We start from the raw sequence: 11,104 nt of genomic DNA on the forward strand, positions 1-11,104 counted from the left end.
CAAACATCTCACTCTTAATCAATACAATTTTAATAAATGAGTGCCTGGATTATATACAACTTTCTACTGGGTATCACTTACCCACACTCAAGGAAAACCCTTCTGGCTGGTGGTACCACAAGGTTTGTGACTGTGTCAGAACCACTGTGCTCAGGATGATATAGCAGAGAAGCTTCCAAAGGGCCGGTCTTTTGGATTAAAAAATGCCTAAGCATTTTTTTTGGAAAGTTACAAATTAGTAACATGCATGTTATAAAAATTGAAACAGCACAGAAAAATAAATCGAAGAGAAAAACCACTTTCCCTCTCCCCTCCAACCTTCTTGGAAATAGAAACAATGGGTAGATGTATTTTCTTCCAACACACCCAATTGTAGGCTCCAGGACAGCAGGGACGGTTCCTACCTTATCCACTGCTGTATTCCTTTTTTTTTTTTTTTTAAATAAATTTATTTTTTAACTGCTGTATTCCTGATAGGTGCTCAGTACATATTTTTGAATGAGTCAACCCATAAGTAAAAATGACACATGAAGGCTCAAATACAGGTTTTGTGGAAGATCAAAAAGGGGATCATGCCATGTATGCTTTTTTTCTCCACCTTGATTTTTTTTTACTCAAAAGTCTATAATAAACCTCCTTCTGTGCATCAATTCCTATTTTTATCCATTCTCTTTGTTATGGATTGAATTGTGACCCCCAAAAGGTATGTTGAAGTTCTAATCCCTAGTACCTGGGAATGGAATCTTATTTGGAAATAGGATCTTTGCAGATCCATTGAGTTCAGATGAAGCCACACTTGATTAGGGTGGGCCCCCATCCAATAAGACTGGTATCCTTATAAGAAGACAAGAGACAGAGATGCAGGGAGAAGGTCATGTGATGACAGAGACAGAGACTGGCATGATGCAGCCACAAGCCAAAGAGTACTAAGGATTGATGGCCACCACTGGAAGCTAGGGAGAAGCAAGGAAGGATTCTGCTCAGATTCCCAGAGGAAGCATAACCCTGATGACACCTTCATTTTGGACTTCTAGCTTTAGGAATTGTGAGGCAATGAATTCCTCTTATTTTGAGACACTCCGTTTGTGGTATTTATTACAGCGGCCCTAGGAAACGAATACACTCCTCTTAAAAGATATCTAGGTTGCTTCAAATGCTGTGTTGTTATAAGAGATGACTACCGCCTTTTTCTGAGCAGTATGGCTGGGGCCCAGTCTGTTTGGAGAGGAGAGCCCTAGAATTAGTTCTTTTCTCCAGAAACCCTTCAGAACAATCATAGACTCCAGCCTTGATGCCTCCGACTCAATTCATATGTTGGCAGGGTTGCCAGATAAAATACAACATGTTTGTGTCCTATTTGAGACATACCTATTCTGAAGAGTTATTTGTTGCTTACCTGAAATTCAAATTTAACGAGGCATCTATATCTTTATTTGCTGAATCTGGCAACCCCTAAATATCAGGGTTGTGGACAACCCACACTGTCCCTGAAGGAACCCAAAGATCCTGATTTTCTGCAGGATTTCTGGAAGATCTCTCTTTGTCTTGGATCTCTGACTCTCTCCTAGCATCCTGAATGGTCTCAGTGGAACCCAGATGTCCTCTCCCAGAACCAAGCTGGCCTCCCTCTTGCCCACAACAGAGCGATCAGATCAGTGTTTCTTCAATTTGCCTCGCCTTTCCAGTGGTAGGTTGTGTCCAATCTCCCTTTGGCCTGCCTCCTCCCTTCCCCATTCACCCCCGCTGGGCTTGGACAAGACAGATGTGGACCTGGCCCTCAGGGAACTAACAATCAGTCTCCTGTATGCCCAGTGAGATGGGAGAAGGAAGTGCTGTGGGAGCCCATGACAGCGGTGGGCAGGGTCTCCCAGACCTGCATTACTTAACACATTCCCCAGGGCTTGTTGAAAATGCTCTTCTTGGGATGCCTGGGTGGCTCAGCAGGTTTAGCACCTGCCTTCGGCCCAGGGCGTGATCCAGGAGTCCCAGGATCAAGTCCCACACCGGGCTCCCTGCATGGAGCCTGCTTCTCCCTCTGCCTGTGTCTCTGCCTCTCTCTATCTCTGTGTCTCTCATGAATAAATAAATAAAATCTTAAAAAAAAAAAGAAAAAGAAAAAGAAAATGCTCTTCTGGGGCTGCTTGGGTGGCTCAGTGGTTGAGGTCTGTCTTCGGCTCAAGTTGTGATCCCAGGGTCCTGGGATCAAGTCCCACATTGGGCTCCCCATAGGGAGCCTACTTCTCCCTCTGCCTATGTCTCTGCCTCTCTGTGTATCTCTCATGAATAAATAAATAAAATACTTAAAAAAAAAAGTAAAGAAAAGTAAAGAGAATGCTCTTCTTAGCATCAGAAATTTCCAGGGAGAAGACTTGGTGGAAGCTCAGGGGAGGCCTCCTCAGGGAGGTGATGTCCAGGCTGAGGCTGAAGATTCAGTAGGGCTTAAGTAGGTGAAGCTTTGGGGCAGGTCAGGAGCCTGGGAGAGGCAAGAGCACAGGCTCCTACAAGGAGGTGGGAGGACCTGGCCTCCCTGAAACCAGGGAAGAGGCCAGTGTGGCTGGAGTGCGGAGGGCTAAGAAGGAAGGAGAGCTGAGCCTGAGAGAGATGAGGCCACTTCTGGGCAGGCCTTGTTGGCTTCTGCAAGGGTCTGGTTGGCCTGTCTTCACATGGCTACCCTATCCCTCCGCAAGACTGGAACACACTCAGCAGCTGGGCCTTTGTGTTAGGTGAGGTGGGAATCAGATGCCACAACCCTGTGGACATCAGTGCCATGGGGGCAGGGGACATTGGACTGTGGCCTGTGAGAAATGGGTTTGGGAGCTTGCCAACAGATTTAGAAAGTCTCCACATTAGACAAGCGATGTTGAAAATCCTGTTTTTGTTATTGAGAGGATGCTAAAAGTGTTCAAGTATGTGGTAGGCATACCACACGTCCTTGTGCAGTCCCCTCCCTCCGGGTGTGGGCTGGAAACCGGTGACTTGCTACTAATGAATAAAATATGGCCAAAGTAGAAGAATGTCACTTTTGAGATCAGGCTCATAAAGACTGTGGCTTTCATCTTGCTCGAGCTCTCTCTTTGTGACTCCCCTCTCTCATTTGCTCTGTTGAAGCTGCAGCCTGGAAGCTGCCCTGGGAGGGGCCCATGTGCAGAGGAGCCCTCCCGCCAACAGGCAGTGAGCAAATCAAGGCTTTTGGTCCAGCAGCCCACGAAGAACTGAATCCAGCCAACAACCACGGGAGTGAGCTTGGCCCTTTCCCAGTGGAGCTTTGAACTGACTTCAGCCCCGGACAGCACGTTGGTGGCAGCCTGAGAGAGACCCTGAAACAGAGGACTCAGCTAAGCTGCACCTGGATTCATGACCTTCAAAAGCTGTGGGATCATAGAAGTTGGTTAAAGACATTTAAGCTTTAGGGTAATTTGTGGCAGTAGGTAACTAATACCAAGTATCATTCAGAAAAGGACAGAGATACAGAGAGAGGCAGAAACATAAGCAGAGAGAGAAGCAGGCTCCCTGCAAGGAACCTGTTGCAGAACTTGATCCCAGGACCCCAGGGATCATGTCCTGAGCTGAAGGCAGATGCTCAACCACTGAGCCATCTAGGTGTCCCAATGTTCACGTAATTTGAACTCAAGGTAGACACACTAATTTTGAAATCTTTTCCCCCTTCCCCTTATCAGTAAGGGAGAGCTATCATATATCAGGGTTCATGGTCTGTATATGTGTCCACCAGAGTCCAGCCAGAAAACAGAAACTGTATTAGTCACCTTCACAGAATTTATTTTATTTACTTATTTTAACCTTCGTGGAACGTAATATGAAGAATCACACAACTTATTTCTATCACAGCACAGTGTGAAAAGTGAAAAATCACCAATAACCAATCATGAAAATCACTCTGTGAAACCCTCCACATCATCAGGCCCTGGGGCCTTGGAAACTCAGAAACTCAAAAGCTATGAATCGTTTAGCTGGATCTTACTGCTGCATTTCAGCTTCTTGCTATTTCCTTGGGGATGGTGAAGGCTAAGAAACTATTTTGAACACGAGCAGAGATTTCCCTCCCTCTCTGTGTCTCTGATAAGCATGATTAGTTGAATTCGCTAGCAGGGGGTTGGGGGTGGGTTGGGAGTGGGGCATAGTGGTGACACAGCGTAGGGTAGGAGCATCCCCATTCCCGTCACAGCCACCCAGCTGCAATTTTCCAGGCCTGATTGCCCATTGTGTTGACGTCCCAGTTTACTAAACCACTTTCCTACTCTGGTTCCCAGTTTTTGACCCTTAAGAAAAGACTCCACTGCACACATTTATGTAGATAACATTGGGCTTCCGTTGGAATTATTTCCTTGGAATCAAGTCTTAGGAATGAGACTATTGGGTCAAAGGGAGAGAAACAGCTTTATGGGTGTTGCTATCAGATGGTTTATTGCTCTCAGAGGAACTATGCCAACCTACATCAATGGTTTAGAGCATATGAGGGGTTGGGTGGGGGGGTAGCTTTGGGGCAACAAGCTAGGAAATCATCTTCCAGGACCTTCAAACACTACCTGAAAGGCCTCACAGACAAGGACAGCGGAGTGCTGCGTGGGGCCCTGGGCTGAGAAGTAGGAGGTCTGAAGGTCTAACACCAAGGGGGCAGAGTAGTTAACAGTGTCAACTGTGGGCAACAGGTCCTGCGTTCAAATCCTGACTTTGTTCCTTAGTCTTTCTGAGACATTTGTCACCTATAAAATAGGAATTACAGCAATACTGAATCGCAGAAGTAAGATGAGGATTAAATGATTTATTACATGTGAAGTGATTAGTGAAGCACACAGGACAGCACACTGTAAACACTGAATAAATATTACTATTTGTCCTTAATATTTATCATTGCTACTATTTCTATTATCTCCTGACTGAGGCTCGATCTTCATCATTGGGTCCTGTTTCTCTAGTGGCTGACCATCTCTTCCTCTGGGCTTCCGCACTAGACCCCACCAGACTCCTTGTCTCGCCTTGGCTTTGAGGCATTGAGTCCAGTGGTCTCTGGATGCCCCCTTGTGGACAGTTGGATTTCTCTTGTTCTCTCCCCCTAAAGGGGAAAACCAGCCCTGCACCTGTGAGGGACCAGATGTGTGTGTGTGTGTGTGTGTGTGTGTGTATCTGTCTGTCTGTCTGTCTACCTGTCTGTCTCGGGTCGAGGAGGCCTCCACTTCTGCAGATAAAACAGGAAATAGCACTTCATGACATCCTTCTCGCTGGCTAAAGAGGGGATTGGTCTCTACATACTTATACATGAATGGGAACTGCTTGTGCTGGTTTGCATGTGTATACATGTGCATGTGTGTGTACACTCGATACCACTCTTCTTGTCACAGGGGTCTCATAGGGTTGGGGCCCATATGAGACTATCTGGTTTGAGAAATGAAGGCACTGTGTAGACTTGAGGCCTTATTATGTGTAAAAGCACATCTAATCACTCAGTTTAGCCATTTGCTCATTTGGACATTCAGTTCCACAGATATTTACTGAGTGCCTACTATGTGCCAGGTTTCCCGAGGTCTGGGGACACAACAATGACAGAGACAGAATTTGTTTCTGCCCTCTCCTAGTCTAGTGAGTGAGACAAATGAGTAAACTACTGCAGTACAGCAAATTGGTAGAGATGCCAAGGAAGACTGCCTGGAGGAGGCGATACCTGAGCTGAGCCATGAAACTGTGAGTGCTATAGCCTCTCCCCAGCTTTGGGGCAGAGGAGTTTGTGCAAAGAGCACTTGCAGGGTTTTAGAAGTGCAGATTTTAACTCCCAACTCACTGAGCTAGTCCTTTTCTTTGGACCTGTTTCCTCCTGGGGTAAGCCAGTGAGTTGGCCATGATACCTACAGTGTTGACCTTGATGCTTTCTGATCTTTTATTCCCTGAGCCTGAGGAATGCTCTTTCATTCTACTTTTCTGTCTACTTTCCTAAAGAAATGAAAAAACAGACTGAGTGATAGAGATTGATATGCCCATGTAGGACATGTGCATGTGCTCCTCCATTCCTACCCCTGCCTTGCTAGAAACCCCCGGGAGGGTCAGAAGTGACCTGACAAGGGAGAGGTGGAATGCAGGTGAGTTTTTCTCCTGGGGGTAGAGTGGAGGTGAGGGCTAACAGACACAGCTCCTTCTACTTGGCCCGGGTCATTTAGCTGCCCAGAGCCTCCTTCCAGATCAGCAATGTACATACACACCCGGCAGGGTGTCTGGGGCTATCAGAGTTGACATATGTGCAGTGCCCCCCACTCTGTGTAGGAACTAGTGAGCTTTTGGAAAATAGGAACTAAAAAGCAGATACATTTAAATATAGCTAGTGTGGCCCAGACACTTGTCTCTGCAGACATTTGTCTCTGAGGTGTGACTAGAACACACCCTAAACCTCCCAGTGACAGTAACCGGGGCGGGGGTGCGTATCGGACATGTACCAAACCCACTGTAGGTGACTCTGCCGTCCGTTCCAGTTAGAATGAAACTTATTAACTGGGTAACTTTGGCCAACTTAATCTTTCTAAGTTTTAGCTTCCTCCTCTATAAAATGAGGACTTACCAGCAGCTCCCTCCTAAGAGTGATGTGAGGATTAACTGAGGTAATGAACACGAGAGCATTCACTAGAGAGTTGCTAGCATATAGTAGGTGCTCAATACATTGGTAGCTGTTTGAATTGGTCAGGATAGGCTAACTGGTGTAACAAATAGGTCCAACAATGTGTACTGGCTGAGAGACGATAGAAGTTTGGTTCTTGCTCCTGTAGTGGTCTCAGGAAACACCAGGTTGGCAGTAGGGCTCATTTGGACACCAGGTGCTGACAACTCTGCCATCTTCAACGTGTAGCTTCCAAGGTTGCTTTGGTCATGGGCATCTAGGGAGCAGGTGGGGAAGAGAATGTGGAGAAGACACATCAGCTTCATACCGGCGTTGGCCCAGGAATGCCACTTCTCACATTTTATCTCGATGAGTTGGTAAGTCGTGTGGCCTCATCTTAATGCTATGGGAGTCAGGAAATGTAATCCTGGGCAGCCACTCCCTAGTGTTGACTCTGTGTACGGGGAGGCAGGATTCTCTGGTAAACAAAAATTTCTATTACTGTTATTGCTATTCCCACCCAGGGCAGAGTGCAGGAAGCATTGTATGGGAGGTGAAAGCACAGTGGGAGCTTAGCAAAGGGAGTGATGTATTCTAACTTCTGACCTCTGACATGTGTGTGTATATGTGTGTGTGGCAGTGAAATCTGAGGAGTCTGGAAGGAGACGCAGGACAGCCACAGGGGGAGATGGAGAAAGCTCATTGCAGCCAGAGGGAATCATATGAACAGAGTCAAGAGGGAAGAAAGATCAGAGAGGGGAGAGTCAGTGGTGGGAAGGGGTGGAGAGGTGTGTTGGCAACCTACTAGGAAGGCCTGGAATGTCAAGATAAGGGGGTGGAAATGCAGAGTCATGAATGGTCTTTCTGCAGTGGAGTTCAGGGGAGTAGGTGGTCATGGAGACAAGAGGGAGCAATGGGGGAGGAGGTGAGGAAGGAGAGACAAAGGAGGTGGGAAAGGAAAGTCTGGGGTCCACAGAGGAGAGGCTGGAAGGAACAGAGGCAAAGGGGTCTTGGACTGAACCGATCCCCATCCTTTTCCCAGGGGCCTCTCACATCCCCCATGGTTGTCACCTGGCAGCCTTCTTTCTTGGAGGTCTGCCCACTTGGGGCCCAGCCCTCCCTGCAGGGGGAGTTTTTATCTCCTTTTTCTGCTTTGTTCTTCTTCCAGGGAGGAAGTGGCTCCAGATGTCGTGGGTGGGACATTCCTTGGCTCTACTCGCTGTTCCCAGATTTCTCATGCTTCCTAGTGACAGGGCTGGCACCTCTAACCAGCCTCAAAATGGGGCAGAGCCTTTCTCAGGAACATTCTGCACCCCAGGAAATCCGAGTCTCGTTTTGAGCCACCCCAGCCCTCTTAATGCAAGACCTTGCCTCTTAGAGAGATGCCATGGTCATTCTGATCCACCCAGGCCTGCTAGGCACCTGCTGTGTGGCTGGCACTGTGTGGGGCACCAGGGAAGACACACCAAGAAACCAGACAGGGCTTTGGCCTAGGAGCTCACAACAGACTGGGGGGATGAGATATTCTTTAGAGAACTGTAAACCTGGTGAAGTAGATCCATGGGGAGTCACATTAATGTGTGCATTGGAGGAGGTGGCATTTGTAATGGGTCACGAAGGAGACACAAGACTCCTGACAGGTGAAGGTGCCTGGGTGGGGATTTCAGGGGGAAGAAAGACCCCAGCAGAGGAGGAGGGGAAGGGAAATGCAGGCCTTAGTGGAGGAACGCAGACCAGTCCATTTTAGCTGAGACAAAGGGGGTGATGGGGAGTCATGGGGACACTGAGGAGGGTGGGGTTAGATGGAGGAGGATTCACCTGTGAAGTCTACATTTTCCTGAGAAGCAATGAGACCCTTGCAAAGTTTCTGAGCAGAGGGAGGATGACAAAGGAACAGGTGACCTGCTCCTTATGTGGGATGCACCTTTCTAGCTGCCCTCGGCCTGCGGTGAGATACTCCAGCAGCCTGCACTGGCAGTGCAGAAGTCAGGCCTGGAGTGCCACTGACCACACTGGAGGGGCTGAAGGACTTGGGAGTGGGAGAGTCTGCTTCCGGTGTCAAGAATCAAGTCCAGCTCACCTTTAAAAGGACTGAGGTTCCCGGGGCACCTGGGTGGCAGGGTCGGTCAGTTAAGTGTCTGAAAATGGCTCAGTTCATGATCTCAGCATTCTGGGATCAAGCCCTGAGTAGGGCTTCCTGCTCAGTGGGGACTCTGCTGGTCTCTCTCTCTCTCTGCCCCCTCCCCTCTGCTCTCTTTCTTGCTCTCACTCTCTCTCTCAAATAAATAAATAAAATCTTTAAAAAAAAAAAAAGACTGAGGTCCTGGGGGATGTATTGGCCCTGAGGGGAGAGAGAGGCAAAGAAGCCTGGACTTACCTCTTGACTTCTGTACCCACCAGCTGTGAGACTTCTGACCTGTTGGTAAGCCCCTCTGGGCCTCAGTTTCCTCAAAGTGACATGAACATAACAGCACCTATTGCTCATGGGTAAAGTAAGACAACCACCACTTCAATAAGACAACTACTTACTTCAATAAATATTAGTTTCCTAAATATTGGGATTGACTCGGGTGGGGGAGGGGGAGGATCAGCTATTGGGTGCTGCTGGCAGGTCAGCCTGGCGAAACTACCCCTGATCCTTTTCACCCTGTGCCTGCCCTGGTTGGGGGGAAAGAAGTATGCAGCTGGAAGCCCTGCACCCTTCCCAGCTCGAGGTGGCTCTTTTTCCAGCCCTCCTGCCTGATAGGATGGGCAGGGCCCTGGAATCTGCACCCTCTGGCCATTATGACATCAGACCAGCAGGAGCTCTGCAGCACTAGGGGCTTGTGATCTCCTGGGAATGAGAATATGGGGTGGGGGCGCTGGGATCTCTGGGTCCTATGTCCATGCTGGCACAGCCACTGGGCCCAGGGAGCCAGCGGGTGCTACTCAGGCTGGCTTACCATCTCTCCTTTTGTAAACTTGCTCCAGGAGGAGTGTTAGAGAAGGGAAGGGGCTTCAGCACAGAGGTTCATTTGCTGGTTTTTGTCCACGAAGAGGGACGGGTTTGAGCTGTCTACCTCCTGAGGCTGGCCTCAGAATGAGAACAATGCACCCATGACCTCACCCTGTTAGACCTGGCAGAAAGTGAGAAAATTGGACAGAACTTGGTTCTAACCCTGGCTCTGCCACTTATTAGCTGGGTGACCTTGTGCACATTATTAACTGCTTCCAGCCTCAGTTTCCTTGACTGTCAAATGAGAATAGAACAGTACCAACTCACAGTGTTGTGAGAACTGACAGAGCCCATGGTTACACAGTCAGTGCAGTGGCCAACGTGTGTGAGGAGCCCTGTAAACATCAGTGTTCCTCTTTCCCTTCTTACCACCCTTCCTTCTTCTGGGGAAGGTGATGGCTGCCTTGAAGGCAGAGCTCTGAGGCAGGAGACCAGTGGATAGACAGGGGCAGCTCTCCCCCTCATAAAATCCCTCAAAATCCCAGGTGAAGAAAGAGGGGCAAACAGGAAACTAGTGACTTCACCCCAGGCACAGACCTGTGGGTGGAGGCTCCTCTTGCATCCCTTGGCCTTGCAGAAGTGGCTGGCTGGAGAAGGGTGGGAGGAGCAGAAACCAGCTGGACCTATACTTTCCCCTTCTGGAGACCAGGTCTCCTAAAATGTAATGGGCCAGATGTCCCATCCCACTTCTTCCAGGAGCTAATTCACACTCAGATGTTAATACCAATACATGAATTGATGATATTCACACACTAGGGGCCTCGATCGCTGTTCAGGGCTTTCCGGTTCAGCCAAACTGCCTTCTTAAGCAACTGAGCTCCTCTCCCCTTTCCCTGATGCTGCTGGCTGGAGCTCAGCTGGAGTGTCGGATCGCATGCAGGAAGTGGAGTTTTGGCTCTAGTCTGGGGCTAGGGAGCCCACTGAGGGGGTCCAGAAGAGGGCTTACCGGGGGGACACAAACCAAAGTGCAGGGGATAAGCACAGCTGGAGCATTAGGTCTCCTTTGTGACCATCGATGGCTAGAGAACGGTTGAGCCAGGAGCACTTCACAGTTTGGTCAGACCAGGTGAGATCCTGTGTGTGACCCACTGCCCACCACTGCTCCGTGCTTCAAGACAGTCAGAGTCTGGAAGGTGGAGAGAGGGGTGGGCCGAGAGGCATGAAAAGGCATGGAGCTTCTCCTGCCCATCTTCAGCACAGGCAGCTAGGACCCTCTGTGGTTATGACCCCATCGCCCTCATCTGAATCTTTTCTCTGGGGGAAAGGAGGCAGTGGTGACTGGGGTGGACCGGGCTGTAGCCTCTCTTGGGCAGGACCTAATTCCAAGGAAGCCTGGGCCTGGGCTGGGAAGTCAACCAGGGATCTTGTCAAAAGGTAGATTCTGATTCCAAAGGTCTGGGCCTGAGCATCTGCGTTCCTTGTCAGCTCCAGGTGCTGCTGGTGTTGCTGGCGTAGGACCACATTTAAGTATTGGGGAGATAACTGGAAGCGGGGTGCTGGGGACTCTCCAG

The 11,104-nt window shown here is 49.0% G+C and overlaps 1 long non-coding RNA gene across 2 annotated transcripts; it reads right to left on the reverse strand.

The window, feature by feature from the left end:
- Positions 1–4,516: 4,516 nt before the first annotated feature.
- On the reverse strand, positions 4,517–10,862 carry LOC144286562 (uncharacterized). 2 transcript variants are annotated; one of them, XR_013354592.1, is made up of 3 exons: positions 8,976–9,369; positions 6,563–6,875; positions 4,517–4,721 (listed from the first exon to the last, which is right to left on the reverse strand). It is a non-coding gene; the product is annotated as an uncharacterized LOC144286562 (long non-coding RNA). The 2 variants fall into 2 exon arrangements; XR_013354591.1 differs by lacking the exon at positions 4,517–4,721 and having other exon boundaries at positions 6,621–6,875; positions 8,976–10,862.
- Between the last annotated feature and the right edge of the window lie 242 nt (positions 10,863–11,104).

Source organism: Canis aureus, chromosome 16, assembly GCF_053574225.1.
Source record: "Canis aureus isolate CA01 chromosome 16, VMU_Caureus_v.1.0, whole genome shotgun sequence".
NCBI lineage: Eukaryota > Metazoa > Chordata > Mammalia > Carnivora > Canidae > Canis > Canis aureus.